This window comes from Mustela lutreola, chromosome 3, assembly GCF_030435805.1.
Source record: "Mustela lutreola isolate mMusLut2 chromosome 3, mMusLut2.pri, whole genome shotgun sequence".
In the NCBI taxonomy this organism is placed as follows: Eukaryota; Metazoa; Chordata; class Mammalia; order Carnivora; family Mustelidae; genus Mustela; species Mustela lutreola.
Window position 1 is genome coordinate 104591141 of NC_081292.1, and position 16090 is coordinate 104607230.

The 16090-nt window shown below is 35.7% G+C and overlaps 1 pseudogene; it reads right to left on the reverse strand.

Moving 5' to 3' along the window:
• Nucleotides 1-1314: 1314 nt before the first annotated feature.
• LOC131827902 (small ribosomal subunit protein eS6-like) lies at nucleotides 1315-3582 on the reverse strand (annotated as a pseudogene).
• Nucleotides 3583-16090: the final 12508 nt, after the last annotated feature.

Sequence of the window (16090 nt, forward strand, 5' to 3'; positions counted from 1 at the left end):
AGTATGAAATATTAAATAAAATAATTACAAAATAGATGGTAGCTTAATTTATGACAAAGACATAAGAAATAGCAAAATTTATACTCTGGCTTGAAATAACAGAACTTCTCTAAATTAAAAAAAAGGAAAAATACATAAAAAATGTTTAAATCTGATAAAATTACACTGATCTTCAAGTAGTAAAGTCCAATAATCACAATTTGGAACACATTAAGGATGAGAAAAATTTTGAGAGGAACCAGAAAAACAAAACAAATGGGGCTTTTGGTATTAGGGCTTGATAAAAGATCCCAGCAATAGCTGTGAAATTCAAAGAAGAGTGGAATAATCTAATTCAACATAAACCAATATGGTAATTTAGAATTTCATAGACAGAGAAACTATATTTCAAGATTGAATGTAAAAAAAAAATTATTAGCCCTGGGGCTAATAATACATTATATGTTTATAAAAAAATAAAAAATAAATTAAAAAAAACCCCACATTTACGAGAAATCAAAATCTGAGTTTGATATTACCTTCACTGCAATAAGCATAGTCTGAAAATTTGATCTCATGTGAAGATATATGTTCATTTTGGAATAACTGGTTTTTTAGTACAAGAAGGAATGAAAACTGAAGAGAGTCTTCCAAATGTTCTTAAGCATAATAAACAAAAGAACATATAAATTTATTAAATTATTTATATTAGAAAAGAACTGATAGAGTCCACATACATAATAATATGTGATATAAGAAGGGAATAACTGGTTTTCTTTTAAGAACCTTTTATTGTTTAGGGAAAAAAATAAAGGTGGTGATTAACTTCAGAATTTGATGAACCATATATAATTGTTAAAATGAATTACAGCTCATAATTTACAAATTACAGAATACAAGAAATGGAATCATGAAAATTTGCAATAAAAAGAAAGGAAGTGTACATATGAATTCATATTTCAACATATTAGTATGCATATTAAATGTTAGAAGGAAAATAGATATTTGTGTGACTCAAAAAGGCAAACAAAGCCAAATAATTACAGTGACATATGCAAAAGAAACCCCAAAATTAAGAGAAATATTGAGGAAAGTTATATACAAGTATTAACCACTTGAACATAGTATAGCTGTAGAAGTTTACCAATAAAAACAAAGAATTAAGACATCACTAAGAGATAAAGATGATCATCAACTTATAATAAAAATGTTATTGCAATTCTAAACTTTTGTACATTTGGTAATATGGCCTCAAATATGAAACAAAACTAGGAAAAGGTAAATTTATTTATTCTGATATCTGATCTTATTTGTCACTATTAGAAAAACTCATTTTTAACTGGACTCTGACTTAGAGGTAATTCTCACAGAAGACAGCCTCTGTCTGCTGGCAATCTGTTCCTGACATTTTTCTTTGGCCTCCTTCATTTTCTTGGCCAAAAATTTAGCATAATCTGTAGCCTCTTCCTTATTTTTCTTAATTTGCTGTTTCTTCAAAGCAATACACCGACATTTGTGTTGGAAGACACATGGAGTAACAAGATGCTGAATCATGGGCACTTTGTTTCTAGGTTTCTTGTCTTCTTTTTTAGGGGCTTTCTCACAACAAACTTGTGGACATCATCTTCTTTAGATGTGGACCCTCAACTCAATGTCAAATAATCTTTGACAAAGCAGGAAAAAATATACAGTGAAAAAAAGACAGTCTCTTCAATAAATGGTGCAGGGAAAATTGGACAGCTATGTGTAGAAGAATGAAACTCGACCATTCTCTTACACCATACACAAAGATAAACTCAAAATGGATAAAAGACGTCAATGTGAGGCAGGAATCCCTCAGAATCCTAGAGGAGAACATAGGCAGTAACCGCTTCAACATCAGCCACAGCAACTTCTTTCAAGATATGTCTCCAAAGGCAAAGGAAACAAAAGTGAAAATGAATGTTTGGGACTTCACCAAGATCAAAAGCTTCTGTACAGCAAAGGAAACAGTCAACAAATCACAGAGGAAACCCACAGAATGGGAGGAGATATTTGCAAATGACAGTACAGACAAAAGGCTGATATCCAGGATCTATAAAGAACTCCTCAAACTGAACACACACAAAACAGTTAACCATGTTCAAAAAATGGCCAGAAAACATGAGCAGACACTTCTCCAATGAAAACATACAAATGGCGAACAGACACATGAAAACATGTTCATCATCACTAGCCATCAGGGAGATTCAAATCAAAACCACATTGAGATACCACCTTACACCAGTTAGAATGGCCAAAATCAACAAAACAGTAAACAACATGTGTTGGAGAGGATGTGGAGAAAGGGAACCCTCTTACACTGTTGGTGGGAATGCAAGTTGGGGCAGCAACTTTGGAGAACAGTATGGAGGTTCCTTAAGAAATTAAAAACAGAGCTTCCCTATGACTCTGCAATTGCACTACTGGGTATTTACCCCAAAGATACAAATGTAGTGAAAAGAAGGGCCATCTGTAACCTAGTGTTCATAGCAGCAATGGCCACAGCTGCCAAACTGTGGAAAGAACCAAGATGCCCTTCAATGGATGAATGGATAAGGAAGATGTGGTCTACATATACTATGGAGTATTATGCCTCCATCAGAAAGAATGAATACCCAATTTTTGTATCAACATGGATGGGACTGGAAGAGATTATGCTGAGTGAAATAAGTCAAGCAGAGAGAGTCAATTATCATATGATTTCACTTATTTGTGGAGCATAAGAAATATCATGGAGGACATGAGGAGATGGAGAGAAGGGACTTGGGGGAAATTGGAGGGGGAGGCAAACCATGAGAGACTGTGGACTCTGACAAATAATCTGAGGATTTTGGAGGGGAGGGGTTTGGGGTGTTGGGTGAGCCTGGTGGTGGGTATTAAGAGGGCACATATTTCATGGAGCACTGGGTGTGGTACATAAACAATGAATTCTGGAACACTGAAAATAAATTTAAAAAATAAATAAAAATTAAAAAAAAAAAAGAGAGAAAGAGACTGAAAAGTTTGCAGATTCTGCTGGCTATTTTGGGCCCCAAGCGATGAGGCACAGTAGTATCAATGAGTCCAGGTATATCCTTCTCCCCTTTTTTCACAATGACCATGTTGAGCACACTGAGATTGGCATCATCCATGCAACCCCGAATAGATTTGTACTTTCTCTCTTCAGATTGGCATCCACCATGCAACCCCGAATAGATTTGTACTTTCTCTCTTCAGTCCTCCTTGGTGTATAGCAGGAATGCACTTTAGTCAGCAGCAGGACAACAGGGCCATGGGTCAAGACATCCTGCCTCATGGGGAGGACTTGTTTGTCATCACCACTACTGATTAGGACCACATAACCCTTCCACCCAGAACATCAGCAGTAACTTCTGTGGCCGTAGGCTTCTCATAAAAGGTACGAAGTTTGCATTCATCATCCACTTCAATGAGTCTCTGGTAACCAGTAGCTGGGAAAGAGATGTCAATTTCATCCTGAAGAAGCCTACTTCCTCCGAGGCACCACAAAAAAGAGCTGTAAATATATTTATCATCAGAGCTGAGGGTTTTAACTACTCTTTGTTCATAAAAAATGTACCTCATTTTCCAAAAACAATGTAAATTAGATGACAATTGACAGCTTTCCAAGATTTATGACAATTCTGCACAAATTTAAAGCCTTTGTAATGGGGCACCTGGGTGGTTCAGTTGGTTAAGCCTGCAACTATTGGTCTCGATCTCAGGGACATGGGTTGGAATGCAGTGTTGTGTGCCATGTTTGCCAGGGAGTCTGTTTGAGATTCTTTCTCTCCCTCTCCCTTTGCCCTGATCCCCACTCTGTAAAAGAAGAAAGAAAGAAAGAAAGAAAAAAGATATGTTTTAGAAATAGATTATATTCTTAGATAACAAAGCGTAATTGAATTTTCTGTATATATTTGGAAGTTCAAAACACAACAGACCGTAACTTACTCTGGATATCTGAAAATTTTTTGAGCTTGAAAGTATACTTCTAACTTTAGGATTTTGACATTTCAGAACTTATATTGAGATAAAAGAAATACTGGAAATCAATGCAGGGAAAATTGATTTTTTTCAAAAAAATGGGAAAAATAACACATCGGGAACAAGAAAGTATAAACAAAGGGAAAATAAAGAAATTGAAAATAAGTATTAAATGCATTCAGGAAATTCAAAGCTGGTTCTTAAAAGAAACTTACAAAACTCTGGCAAAATTGTTCAAAAATAAAGATAAACTGAGATAAACAGTATTAGAAATTGAAAACTAGCAATCTTTAGTGCTTTTTTAGCAGCACATATTCTAAGGATGTCACCGTTTAAAGAAAAAAGATAGATTTAAAAAAATTGTGCAAAAAATTAAAAACTTAGGAGAAATGGACAATTTTACAGAATAATACCAAGGACCAGAATTAGTCAAGAATATATTGAAATTATAAGTTATTATATTGCTAAATAAAATGATTTCTATAAAAATATATCAGGAATAGGGGCACCTGGGTGGCTCAATGGGTTAAGCCGCTGCCTTTGGCTCAGGTCATGATCTCAGGGTCCTGGGATCGAGTCCTGCATCAGGCTCTCTGCTTAGAGGGGAGCCTGCTTCCCTCTCTCTCTCTCTGCCTGCCTCTCCAACTACTTGTGATTTCTCTCTGTCAAATAAATAAATAAAATCTTTAAAATATATATATATGTCAGGAATAGGTATTTTTGTAGAGAAGACTTAATCATGTTCAAGCAGGAGAAACAAATTTTAACCAAACTATTTTTTGATTGTGGCAAAATACACATAACATTTCATTTACTATCTTATCTACATTTCAGTATACAGTGTCTTAAAATATAAGACATTATGATCAATATAGCTTATTCAAAAAAGGCAAATTTATATGGATATTAAAATACATGGTCACTTATCATATAATAGAAAAAAGGGGAAAACATGTGTAATTATATGAATTGGTGCAGAAGGTAATATTAGATAAAATTTTACAACTATTTATGATGAAAATACAACACAACAAATGCCTATATAAATATTAAAGACCTTTCTTTTTTTTAAGATTTTATTTATTTATTTGACAGAGATCACAAGTAGGCAGAGAGGCAGGCAGAGAGAGAGAGAGAGAGAGAGGGAAGCAGGCTCCCTGCTGAGCAGAGAGCCCAATGGGGACTCGATCCCAGGACCCTGAGATCATGACCTGAGCTGAAGGCAGCAGCTTAACCCACTGAGCCAACCAGGACCCCATTAAAGACCTTTCTTGATAAAGTTTATTATCAAAGATTATATCAGAAATTATTCTCAATAGTGAACCTCAATAGTGAAACTATTTAAACTATTCCCATAATAATGAATAACACACAGTGATGCCTGTAACATGTCCATCCATATTGTACCAGAGGCACTAGACTGTATAATAAAAAAGAAAAAAATTCTATAGGAATTAGAAAGCAAAAGACATAGAGATGTCATTCTTTTCTTTTTTTTTAAATTTTTTATTTTTTATAAACATATATTTTTATCCCCAGGGGTACAGGTCTGTGAATCACCAGGTTAACACACTTCACAGCACTCACCAAAGCACATACACTCCCCACTGTCCATAACCCCAACCTCCTTCTCCCAACCCACCTCACCCAGTAACCCTCAGTCTGTTTTGTGAGATTAAGAGTCACTTATGGTTTGTCTCCCTCCAAATCCCATCTTGTTTCATTTATTCTTCTCCTACCCACTTAAGCCCCCATGTTTCATCACCACTTCCTCATATCAGGGAGATCATATGATAGTTGTCTTTCTCCGCTTGACTTATTTCGCTAAGCATGATACGCTCTAGTTCCATCCATGTTGTCGCAAGTGACAAGATTTCATTTCTTTTGATGGCTGCATAGTATTCCATTGTGTATATATACCACATCTTCTTGATCCATTCATCTGTTGATGGACATCTAGGTTCTTTCCATAGTTTGGCTATTGTGGGCATTGCTGCTATAAACACTCGGGTGCACGTACCCCTTCGGATCACTATGTTTGTATCTTTAGGGTAAATACCCAAAATTGTAATTGCTGGGTCATAGGATAGATCTATTTTCATTTTTTGAGGAACCTCCATGCTGTTTTCCAGAGTGGTTGCACCAGCTTGCATTCCCACCAACAGTGTAGGAGGGCTCCCCTTTCTCCACATCCTCGCCAGCATCTGTCATTTCCTGACTTGTTGATTTTAGCCATTCTGACTGGCGTGAGGTGATATCTCATTGTGGTTTTGATTTATATTTCCCTGATTCCAAGTGATATGGAGCACTTTTTCATATGTCTGTTGGCCATCTGGATGTCTTCTTTGCAGAAATGTCTGTTCATGTCCTCTGCCCATGTCTTGATTGGATTATTTGTTCTTTGGGTGTTGAGTTTGCTAAGATCTTTATAGATTTTGGACACTAGTACTTTATCTGATATGTCGTTTGCAAATATCTTCTCCCATTCTATCAGTTGTCTTCTGATTTTGTTAATTGTTTCCTTTGCAGTGCAAAAGCTTTTGATCTTGATGAAATCCCAATAGTTCATTTTTGCCCTTGCTTCCCTTGCCCTTAGCTATGGTCCTAGGAAGATGTTGCTGCGGCTGAGGTCGAAGAGGTTGCTGCCTGTGTTCTCCTCAAGGATTTTGATGGATTCCTTTCGCACATTGAGGTCCTTTATCCATTTTGAGTCTATTTTCGTGTGTGGTGTAAGGAAATGGTCCAATTTCATTTTTCTGCATGTGGCTGTCCAATTTTCCCAACACCATTTGTTGAACAGACTGACTTTTTTCCATTGGACATTCTTTCCTGTTTTATTGAAGATTAGTTGCCCATAGAGTTGAGGGTCTATTTCTGGGCTTTCTATTCTGTTCCATTGATCTATGTGTCTGTTTTTGTGCCAGTACCATGCTGTCTTGATGATAACAGCTTTGTAATAGAGCTTGAAGTCCGGAATTGTGATGCCACCAACTTTGGCTTTCTTTTTCAATATCCCTTTGGCTATGCGAGGTCTTTTCTGGTTCCATATAAATTTTAGAATTATTTGTTCCATTTCTTTGAAAAAGATGGATGGTACTTTGATAGGAATTGCATTAAATGTGTAGATTGCTTTAGGTAGCATAGACATTTTCACAATATTTATTCTTCCAATCCAGGAGCATGGAACATATTTCCATGTTTTGTGTCTTTCTCAATTTCTTTCATGAGTACTTTATAGTTTTCTGAGTATAGATTCTGTGCCTCTTTGGTTAGGTTTATTCCTAGGTATCTTATGGTTTGGGTTGCAATTGTAAATGGGATTGACTCCTTAATTTCTTTTTCTTCTGTCTTGTTGTTGGTGTAGAGAAATGCAACTGATTTCTGTGCATTGATTTTATATCCTGACACTTTACTGAATTCCTGTACAAGTTCTAGCAGTTTTGGAGTGGAGTCTTTTGGGTTTTCCACATATAGTATCATATCATCTGCGAAGAGTGATAATTTGACTTCTTCTTTGCCGATTTGGTTGCCTTTAATTTCCTTTTGTTGTCTGATTGCTGAGGCTAGGACTTCTAGTACTATGTTGAATAGCAGTGGTGATAATGGACATCCCTGCTGTGTTCCTGACCTTAGCAGAAAAGCTTTCAGTTTTTCTCCATTGAGAATGATATTTGCCGTGGGTTTTTCATAGATGGCTTTGATGATATTGAGGTATGTGCCCCCTATCCCTACACTTTGAAGAGTTTTGATCAGGAGCGGGTGCTGTACTTTGTCAAATGCTTTTTCAGCATCTATTGAGAGTATCATATGGTTCTTGTTCTTTCTTTTATTGATGTGTTGTATCACATTGACTGATTTGCGGATGTTGAACCAACCTTGCAGCCCTGGAATAAATCCCACTTGAGCGTGGTGAATAATCCTTTTAATGTACTGTTGAATCCTATTGGCTAGTATTTTGTTGAGTATTTTCGCATCTGTGTTCATCAAGGATATTGGTCTATAGCTCTCTTTTTTGATGGGATCCTTGTCTGGTTTTGGGATCAAGGTGATGCTGGCTTCATAAAATGAGTTTGGAAGTTTTCCTTCCATTTCTATTTTTTGGAACAATTTCAGGAGAATAGGAATTAGTTCTTCTTTAAATATTTGGTAGAATTCCCCCGGGAAGCCAACTGGCCCTGGGCTTTTGTTTGTTTGGAGATTTTTAACGACTGTTTCAATCTCCTTACTGGTTATGGGTCTGTTCAGGTTTTCTGTTTCTTCCTGGTTCAGTTTTGGTAGTTTATATGTCTCCAAGAATGCATCCTTTTCTTCCAGATTGTCAAATTTGTTGCCATAGAATTGTTCATAGTATGTTCTTATAATTTTTTGTATTTCTTTGGTGTTGGTTGTGATCTCTCCTCTTTCATTCATGATTTTATTTATTTGGGCCGTTTCTCTTTTCTTTTTGATGAGTCTGGCCAGGGGTTTCTCAATCTTATTAATTCTTTCAAAGACCCAGCTCCTAGTTTTGTTGATTTGTTCTATTGTATTTTTGGTTTCTATTTCATTGATTACTGCTCTGATCTTTATGATTTCTCTTCTCCCGCTGGGTTTAGGCTTTCTTTGTTGTTCTTTCTCTAGCTCTATGTGTAGGGTTAGGTTGTGTATTTGAGACCTTTCTTGTTTCTTGAGAAAGGCTTGTAATGCTATATATTTTCCTCTCAGGACGGCCTTTGTTGTGTCCCACAGATTTTGAATCGTTGTGTTTTCATTATCATTTGTTTCCATGATTTTTTTCAATTCTTAATTTCTTGGTTGACCCATTCATTCTTTAGAAGGATGGTGTTTAGTCGCCATGTATTTGCTTTTTTTCCAAATTTCCTCTTGTGATTGAGTTCTAGCTTCAGAGCATTGTGGTCTGAAAATATGCAGGGAATGATCCCAATCTTTTGATACCGGTTGATACCTGATTTAGGACTGAGGATGTGATCTATTCTGGAGAATGTTCCATGTGCACTAGGGAAGAATGTGTATTCTGTTGCTTTTGGGTGAAATGTTCTGAATATATCTGTGATATCCATCTATTTCAGTGTGCCCTTTAAGGCCTTTATTTCCTTGTTGATCTTTTACTTGGATGATCTGTCTATTTCAGTGAGGGGAGTGTTAATGTCCCCTACTATTATTGTGTTATTGTCGATGTATTTCTTTGATTTTGTTATTGTTTGATATAGTTGACTTCTCCCATGTTTGGGGCATACATATTGAAAATTGTTAGATCTTCTTGTTGGACAGACCCTTTGACTATGATATAGTGTACTTCTTCATCTCTTGTTATAGTCTTTGGCTTAAAATCTAATTGATCTGATATAAGGATTGCCACCCCAGTCTTCTTCTGATATCCATTAGCATGGTAAATTGTTTCCACCTGCTCACTTAAAATATGGAGATGTCTTCAGGTCTAAAATGAGTTTCTTGATGGGTTTTGCTCTTTTTATTCATTCTGATACCCTGTGTCTTTTGAGTGGGGCATTTAGCCCATGAACATTCAGGGTAGCTATTGAGAGATATAAATTTAGTGCCATTGTATTGCCTGTAAGGTGACTGTTACTGTTCCTTTCTGATCTACTACTTTTAGGCTCTCTCTTTGCTGAGAGGGCCTCTTTCAATATTTCCTGTAGGGTTGTTTTGGTGTTTGCAAATTCTTTCAGATTTTGTTTGTCCTGGAATTTTTTTATCTCTCCTTCTATTATCAATGATAGCCTAGCTGGATATAGTATTCTTGGCTGCATGTTTTTCTTATTTATTGCTCTGAATATATCATGCCAGTTCTTTCTGGCCTGCCAGGTATCTGTGGATAAGTCTGCTGCCAATCTAATATTTTTACAATTGTTTGCTACAGACTTCTTTTCCTTGGCTGCTTTCAGGATTTTCTCTTTGTTGCTAAGACTTGTAAATTTTACTATTAGGTGATGTGGCGCGGACCTATTCTTATTGTCTTTGAGCGGGGTTCTCTGCACCTCCTCTATGTTGATGCTTGTTCCCTTTGCCATATTAAGGAAATTCTCTCTCTCTCTCTCTCTATACATATATATATGTATATAATTCTATATATATATACCAATATACCTTCTGCCCCTCCTCTCTCTTTCTTCTTCTTCTGGAATCCCAATTATTCTAATGTTGTTTCATCTTATGGTGTCACTTGTCTCCAATTCTCCCCTCGTGGTTCAGTAGTTGTTTGCCTCTCTTTTGCTCAGCTTCTTTATTCTCTGTCATTTGGTCTTCTATATCACTAATTCTTTATTCTGCCTCATATATCCTAGCAGTAAGAGCCTTCACTTTTGATTGCACCTCATTAATAGCTTTTTTTATTTCAAATTGTTTAGATTATAGTTCTTTTATTTATCCAGAAAGGGCTTTTATCTCTCCAGAGAGGGTTTCTCAAATATCTTCCATGCCTTTTTTGAGCCTGACTAGAACCTTGAGAATCATCATTCTGAACTCTAGACCTGACATATTAACAATGTCTGTATTGATTAGGTCCCTAGCCTTTGGTATTGCCTCTTGTTCTTTTTTTTTTTTTTTTTTTTTTGTGAGCTTTTCCGCTTGTCATTTTGTCCAGATAAGAATATATGAAGGAGCAAATAAAGTACTAAAAGGGTGGCAAAGACCCCAGGAAAATACGCTTTAGCCAAATCAGAAGAGACCCCAAATCATGGCGGGGGGGGGGAGAAAGGCAATAAAAAGAAGTTCAGAAAAAAAAGGAAAAAAAAGAAAACAAATTTAAAAGAATATAAAAAAGAAAAAATATATATATATTAGACTGGTGACTAGAACAGGGTCACCCACTTAATTTAGGGAGTATTTTGGTCTCTTAGAAGAAACTACCTCCCCAAATTTTAAAGAATGAAAAACTTATAAGGTAAACACAATGAAGGGATGAAATATGCCTATAGAGATGAAAAAAAATCTTTTTTTAATTTCTAAAAAAGGAGTTGATAAAGTAAGTTGGTTGGGAGAATAAAGAAAAAGATAGTGGAGCGATTTTGCTTGGGCTGGAGACTAGAACAAGCCCGGAGCTTGATTTAGGGCATATTTTGGTCTATTAGAAGTAGTTGTAGCCCAAATTTTTTAGAAGAAAAAACCCTATGTGTATACAAAAAATAAAGTTAGATACAACGAATGATAAAATATGACTATATTGATATGAGTAAGACAATATATGACTATGTATATATGATATATGACTATAATGATAAATATGATTATATTAATAAAGATTATTATTTTTTTATGAAAGGTATTGTTAAGATAAACTAGTTTAAAAACTTTAAAAGAGGAAAGGGTAAAAGTTAAAAAAAATTTAGAAGAAGAAAAAAATTAAATTAAAAAAACTTAATTAACTGCAAGACTAAGGAATCAAGGGAAGAAAGCCATGAATTCCATGCTTTGCTTTCTCCTTCTCTGGGATTCTACTGTTCTCCTTGGTGTGTGAACTTGATCTTGGTTGGATTTCTTGTTGACCTTCTGGGGGAGGGGCCTGTTGTAGTGATTCTCACCTGTCTTTGCCCTACGTGGAATTGAACCGCCCTTACCATGGGCCGGGCTAAGTAATCCATTTGGGTTCGCTTTTGGGAGATTTTGTTCCCTGAATGCTTCCCGTAGAGTTCCTGAGGACGGGAATGAAAATGGTGGCCTCCCAATCTCCAGTTCATAGGAGCCAAGAGCTCAGGGCTCCAATCCTCAGTGCACCCTCAGAGACAAGCACTCAATCACTCCTGTGTCCCTGGCCTCTGGCTGTGCTCCGAGCTCACCCAGCCTGCGACCAGTTCAAGGTAACCCCGAGCCTAAAGCGCACTCCTCAGCTCTGTCTCTGTAGCCAGCTTCCCTGCTCTAATACCTGTGAGCTCTGCGATACTCAGACACCCCGATCCTTCTGTGACCCTGCGGGACCTGGGGCCATGCTGACCCTGCGTGGGCTTCACCCCAATTTAGCCTCTGGAGCAATGTCCCTCCTTGGAATAGACTTTATAAGTCCTGATGTTGTGCTCCATTGCTCCGTTGCTTGCTGGGAGCCGGCCCCTCCCCCCATGGTCTATCTTCCCATCGCTTTGGATTCACTTTTCCACTGGTCTTACCTTTCAGAAAGTGGTTGATTTTCTGTTTCTAGAATTGTTGCTGTTCTCTTCGGTCTCCTGTTGGATTTGTAATTGTTCGCAATGGATTTATAAGCTATCTTGCTGATCTCCTGCTATCTGATGTAATCTCAGCCTGCTACTTCTCCGCCATCTTGACTCCTCTAGTCTCCCTAGATTTTGTTAAGAAATGATGTTAAGAAATTTCAGATTTATTTAAATAGTCAAAGAAATTCCATACAATATCTTAAACTTGATAAATCATTTTAAATATTATGTTTCTTTTTTTATAACTTCAGATATAACTAAACTATAATAAATTGAACATACATAAGCTTTGACATATGTGTATAACCATAGATCAATCATCACAATAAAAATAGCAAGCATTTCAATGGTTGCTAAAAGTTTTCATGCCTCTTTGTACCAGCATTCCCTTTCATACTCAGGAAACCATAAATGTACTTTGTGTCGCTATAAATTACTGTGTTACTTTTAGATATTATAAACAGTATCACTGAACAGATTGTTCATTGGTCTGGTTTCTTTCATTACAGTATAATGATTTTTTTAAAAAGATTCGTTTATTTATTTATTTGACACATAGAGAGAGAAGCAGAAGCAGGCTACCTGCTGAGCAGAAAGCCTGATGCGGGGCTGGATCTCAGGACCCTAAGATCATGACCTGAGTGGAAGGCAAAGGCTTAACCCACTGAGCCATCTAGGTGCCCCAGTATAATGATTGTCAAATCTATCTATGCTGTTGCATATATCACTAGCTTTATCCTTCATATTGCTTAGTAATATTTCTGTTGTATGGATATAACACAGTCTGTTTATCCATTCATATGTTGATGGAGATTTAAGTTGTTTCCAGTTAGGCTAATATAAAGAAAGCCACTATAAGCATTATATAGAAATACTTGTGTGTACACGTTTTCATTTATTTTGGGTATCTGCCTAGAGATGGAATTGATGGTCATATGGTCTTATGATGGGTACATTATTAGCTTTTTTAAGGAACTGCAGATTGTCTTCTAAAGTGGTTATAAAATTTTACATTCCCACCAGCAATTATGAGAGTTCTGGTTGCTCCACATCCTTTCTAATATGAAGAATGGTCATTTTATTCCTTAATTTTTAGTCATTCAAATGTGTGTGTAGTGATATGTCATTATGATTTTAATATATGGTTTCTGTTTAGGAATCTTATGAATCTTTTCATGTGTTTATTGGTAATTTGTGTATTTGTTATCAATTATCTACTCAAATATTGTGAAATTCAAAAAGATATATTAGGTTGTTTATCTCTTAGTATTTCTAAGAGTTATTTATATCCCCTGGATACAAGTTGTCTTTTTAACTTACATGTTGTCAATGTTTTCTCCCACTATGTGACTCACATTTTTTTCATGGTGCCTTTAAAAAAGCAAAATTTCTAATTTTGATTAAATACTATTTTTCAGGTCCACAAAAAAAGTGGACCACATAATTTACTCAATTCCAAAATCTTACCAGTTTAACACAACCAAAGTTTATTTCTTACATAATTAGTTTGCATTGGCTGGGGAATTTGCTCACTGCACTTACTCAGAAATCCAGAAGAAAGGAGTTTACCTTGACACATTCAACCATTATCCCTTCAGCAAGAGTAAGGGAGGATGGCAAATCATTTACTTGCTCTTCAAACTTCAACTTTGAAGTAACACAAATTGTTTCTACATGTCATTCATTGCTCAAAACAAGTCATGTGGCCATACTTAATTTCAAAAGGTCTGGGAAATTTTGGTATTAGGTATATTGCCTATTGTGAGGTCACAATATTATTTCACATATGAAATCACATATGTGAAAATGGTATCATTGATCTCCATTTACAAAACTATATGTTGTCCCTGAAACCTTCCAACAATATGAACTTGATCTCTAGGTTATAACTATTTAGAACACTGTCCTTCACTCTGGAGTAAGAATGAACACTCACTCTTTCTTCCTCTCTCTTTTATATACACACAAACATATGTAGTATATATCATATAAATCCATAAGGAAAAGACAAATAGCATGACAGAGAAAATGAACAAAAGAACAAATGGCATTTAATATAAGAAGAAATTTAAATGGCTTGCAAATAAGTAGAAACACACTCATCCTTTTTAGTAATGCATATCAAAGTTACCATTTTGAGTAAGTGCATTTACCTCCATCATAGCAACTTTTTTCCCAAGAATATATGCTAGAAAAACTCTTGCACCCATGAGCAAAGAAACATGCAAAGGCATGTGTATAGCAACAACATTCATAACAGCACCATTTGGTACTCAAATGTATACTCACAGAATAATAGCTAGATAAATTATTGTACGTTCATACAATTGATTATAACATTGCAATAGAGAAGGACTTTAGCAGTGAGTATCAATATGAATACATTTCTAACATATAATTGTGAGTAGAAATTATAATCTGAAATAAAATAGTGTAATTTCATTCCTGCAAAATTAAAAAAAAATAAAATAAAAGTATATGGCATTTAGGGATATGTAACAAAGAACCCAACAGTTAACTAAACAAGAAAATGTGTAAACTCAGGATAGTGTAGTACATGTACATGTAGTACATGTCCAAATAAGAGCACTTTAGGCTGGAGACTTAAACTGGTAACATAGTTTTCCTTAATTTTGATAGTGCTTAAATGGATTTGTTTTATTACATTTTTAATTTTATATTAAGATTATATACTCTTTTTTTGTTTGTACGAAATGTTTACCAACAATTTTCAGGAAAGAAATATAAAATAAACATGCTTCTGCCTTAAGTCTTCCAGCACTATAGACTTGATTTCTGGATCGTAGATATTGGGCACATTGTCCTTGACTCTGAAAGAAGAGGTTACATGATGCAGTGGGAAAGAACACAACCCTAGACATCAGAGGAGGTGAGCTCTGGAGTGGTTAGAACCCCTGAAGCAAATGTTATATTAGTTCCAACAAATGGCTTAATTCCTGTGATTTCCCTTATTTGCAAAATGAAGGAAATCAAAGTAGGAGATTTTTAAGCACATTCCTACTATAATATCACACAACTGAACATATTTTCATGAGGAAAATGGAGATGGTGTGTTTTAAGAATCAGAGAATAAGCGTATGCTTCCCCTTTTCCATTTGCTAGAACTTGCATAGTTGGGAGGTCACAAAGAACCTATGTGAAGAAAGCATTGTTTTCCTCATATTGACCTATAGGTTGAATTAAACATGACTGTAAAATTAGTAGGGTCATAGCTGGGTCTCCAATTCAGATTATTCACCTGCTGCACTCCTATTTTTTTTTGACTACACAAAAGTGTTCATAATTTATGTACCTCAAAGAAGAAATACTAGAGCTTCAGAAGGAAAAAATGGAAGGAATGCTTTATAAATAGAAGAAAAGGAGATTATGACTTAACTAGGTTTCAGTGGGAAAAAAGATGGGAAGAAAAATAGATTAATCAAAAAGCCTATTACATTTTAGACATTATGCTAGGCATTGACTAATGTTATCTCACTTGATCTACATAACAATTTTAAGGGTAGTTATTTGTACCATTTATATTTTACAGGTGGAAGAATTGAGGATTTGAGAGGTGATTTTCCTTGAGCTTGAGACTGACAGTTTGTATGACAAAATTTCCTAGCCTGATTCTGACACCATACCCATTTAACTTGAAGAACTAAGTTTATAACCTACCCTTGAAACTAAATTTATGAAGAATTCTAAAAATTATTGAGGTGAATGGATGGCAATCCAAAGAGTATGATTAAATGTGATCCAATGTTTTGGGTTTTTAATCCTGGAGAATAAATTTATCCTCAATAATTGCTTTTCAGCAAACCTATGAGAAGAGTCTGCAAGCTGTTCTGCTTAACCAGAAGCAGTGGCCTTGGGTCCAACAAACTCACAGAACACGATACACTTCATCCAGCCCCCCCTTGATGACCAGCATAGTGGAATGAGTT